Here is a 3709-nt window from a genome sequence, read left to right on the forward strand (position 1 = left end):
CTCTTCTAAAATAATGGAAGTTTTTATTAACCCTGGTATTGCATACTAAGAGCTCTGCCGTTAAGATATAGTGTCAGAAAATGAGTCCTGAGAATTTAAATCTTCTCATTTTCTAGTTGAAAGCAAACTAATGTTGTAGACAACCCAATATGCCAGGGTTATATATTTTAAGTACATTTACATATGTTTATTTATAAATATATTTATATACTTATGTATGTATTATTTATATTATATAGTATATCTTACATACGCTATTAGATATTTATATGTTATACGTATTAGCTTTATACATATTATATTATTTATATAAAATATATTTTTATATGTATTCTCATTTAATCTTCTCAAGGATTTTGCAAAATAAATATTATCTTCATTTGTTAAATGAAGATACCAAAGCTTGCAAAATCCTAGAGTCACATGACCAATCAGTGATAAAGTTAGAGTTCAAACCCCGCTGTGCACGGTTCTAAAGCACAGTGTGGTCTGCTGCTCAGGAAGCCTGTTCTTCTATTGGATGTACAAAGTGAGTCCTTTCGGAGGTAATCTTTGTCCTGACCCTGGAGCCCATCATCTTATTACTAGAAGGTCCTGTGATTGGTTTAAACCAATGAGTATACGTTCCAACATTGTTACCAAAGTGCACTCAGGGTGAGCTCCTGTTCACAAGGTCCTTGAGGCTGGACTATGCCAGAAGGCAAGTGCCAACCCGGCTTAGAGAATGCTCTTCTATTCGTCTCCAATTTTGCTTACCCTTGTTTAAACATGGCAGATACCAGGTGTGAGGTAATGGAAACTATACGTGTTGGTCTCTGCTGTAGGTTCCTGGCACAGAACTCCTGAAACCCTTGTAATGTCCTAAGTGATAAGAGCACTAGGAGCATCTTTTGTTCTAATATTTGGTTTTGACCCTGGTTCCTGACACAGATGCTCCTGAAACCATTGTAATTTCCTGGGTAATAGAAGTGTCTTTTGTTCTAATGAGATGACTCTGGGTAGGCTCTTGGATAATGGTTGGTTACCAGAAAGACCGAGCCATGATTATAAACTTGGAATTTCCAGCCCTGACCTTCTTCCCCCTACTCTTGAGAAGGGAGAAGGGCTGAAAATGAAGTCAGTGATTGATCATGCCTATATGAGGAAGCCTCCATAAAATCCCCAAAGTATGGGGTTTGGAGAGCTTCCAGGAGGGTAAACATATGCATACCAGGAGGGGGATGTACCCCAACTCCATGGGGTTAGAAGCTCTTGCGTTTGGGACCCTCCCAGACCTTGTCATAGGTACGTCTTCATTTGGCTGTTCATCTGTATTTTTATCATATTCTTTAATAAACTAGCAAATGTAAATGCTTCCCTGAGTTCTGTGAGTGCTCTAGCAAATTAATCGAGCCTGAGGAAGGGCCATTGGAACCTCCAACCTATAGCCAATCGGTCAGAAGCACAACCTGAGCTTGAGACTGGCTTCTGAAGCGGGGTGGGGGGCAGTCCTGTGGGAATGAGCGCTTAAGCTGTGGGATTTGCATGTTATCCCAGCAGACAGAGTCAAAACTGAGTTAAATTGTAGGATACCCAGTTTGTGTCAGAGACTTGCTTGTTGCTGTGGGGAAAACCCGCCACATATTTGGTGACCGGAAGTGTCAGAAGTGAAGTGTTTTGTGTGAAAAGTAAGAGAGACACAGATAAATGAACATAGGGAAGAACTGGGTTTTTCCTTACATGAAAGATGGAAAACAGGTTTTTCATTTACATCAACTGTGTCACTAACCCTAAGAAGGATGTCATCACTTGGCCAGCCTCTCCCAACGTTTTCTCTTCTCCCTTCCATTTCTTCTAGAACCAATGCATGAAATTCAGGTAGGAGAGATGCCAATAATTTAAAGTATGTTTTTTACATCTTTGGTTTTTAGCAGTTTGATTACGATGTGCCAAGATGTAGTTTTGTTTATATTTATATTGCTTTGTATTCACTGAGATTCTTGAGTCAGCAGATCATTATTTATCTTATTTTTCTATTTTTTATTTTTATTTGTTATTATTATTTTTTTAAGGTGAGACAAACCTTGGTTGACCTCACACATTGCAAAGACTTTGTCAGCTTACAATTCTTTATTTTTTTTTAATTTTTGTGCCTACATCACCTGATCTTCCTAGGTGGTCTCCCATCCAAGTGCTAACCAGGCCCAACCCTGCTTAGCTTCTGAGATCAGACAGGATCGGGCTTGTTCAGGGTAGCATGGCCGTAGACTCTCAATATTTATTTTTAACCAGTTTCAGAAATGGCACAATTATTTCTTCAAATATTACTATGGCCACATTCTTTCTCTTTCCTTCTTGGGAGACTCCAAACAGGTGGATGTTAGGTCTTCTGGCCTAGTCTCAAATATCTCATATATTCTCTTTTTTATCCTTTTTTATAAAATGCTCCTTTTCTTTATTTTGGTTGTGTTCTACTGAATTGCCTTTCTGAATTTACCAACTTTTCTTTTGCTGTATACAACATGTTAAAAAAAAACAAACAACTTTATTGAGCTATAATTTACATACCATAAAATTTGCTCATTTGAGTAACATCAGCTAGGGAGTGAATGTACAGGCATACCTCGTTTTATTGTGCTTCATTTTATTGCGCTTCACAGGTGTTGCATTTTTTACAAACTGAAGACAAGACTCTTCACCAGCAAAAAAATTACAACTCATTTTAATGCAGAGGTCTGGAACCAAAGCCGTGATAGTTCTGACACGTGCCTGTAGTTTGAGAAGAGGGTCAAGGACCAAGCCACGTTAATAGACATAGCTGGAAAGGCTGGATCAGCAAGTGAGTCATGCCCAGTGACCCATCCCTGCTCCCATGTGCAGAGCTCACATATGTCTTATGCCTTCCCCCTACCATTACCCTCTGATCCACCAAAACGTCTCCTCTCCAGGTAATGCTTGCTGTATACTCTACATCTATTCCTATTTCTGCCATTCATTTCAACAAAAGATACTTTTTTCTATATCTCTCTCTGCCAAGGATTTTAAATGGCTAGCAAAACTGATAACGGATTCACATTAATGTATAATATGTGTTACTCTGCTCTGGGGCATTTAGACTCAACAACAGATTCCCAGAGACGAAATAATATAACCTACATTTTCTTAAAGAGAGATCCACAAACAAACTGTCTTCGTTAGGAGTGCATGTAAGAATGCAGATCTCTGGCCCTCATCCTGGGCCTACTAGATCAGAACCTTTATTTTCATAAGCTCTTCAGCTGTTTCTTATGGATCCTAGAGTTTGAAAACAAACATCTTAACCCATCAGTATAAATCTCAAGTATCTCTTTGTAGGACTTCAAGCCCTGGACAGGCTAACAGTGTAATTGCAGAGATCTCCAAGGGTCTCAGCTGAGCCTTTCCAACTACACTATAGTACCCCCACCAATTTCAACTTCAAGCAGAACTAGCCTAGCTTTATGTAAATAAATATTTATATAGTATGTGCATAAAATCCAACTCTACGTGGACTACTGGGTGAGAGATGTGGAAGCAAATGAAGATAATCACTTTTATTTGAGTGGCAGGAAGAATCTGCAATGCCAGTTTTCTATTCTGGGCCAAAATAGATATGGAAAGAAGTTTGGAAATTTAAAAGTTTGATTAATTTAAAATGACACAATCCATTTCGAGCCTCAGCCTAAAGCACTGATGTGGTGGCTAGAGGACA

At 38.8% G+C, this 3709-nt stretch overlaps 1 pseudogene; it reads right to left on the reverse strand.

Moving 5' to 3' along the window:
* Window positions 1-2129: 2129 nt before the first annotated feature.
* LOC111730262 lies at window positions 2130-2248 on the reverse strand (annotated as a pseudogene).
* Window positions 2249-3709: the final 1461 nt, after the last annotated feature.

The sequence above is a fragment of the Pteropus vampyrus genome, unplaced genomic scaffold (genome assembly GCF_000151845.1).
Source record: "Pteropus vampyrus isolate Shadow unplaced genomic scaffold, Pvam_2.0 Scaffold9, whole genome shotgun sequence".
In the NCBI taxonomy this organism is placed as follows: Eukaryota; Metazoa; Chordata; class Mammalia; order Chiroptera; family Pteropodidae; genus Pteropus; species Pteropus vampyrus.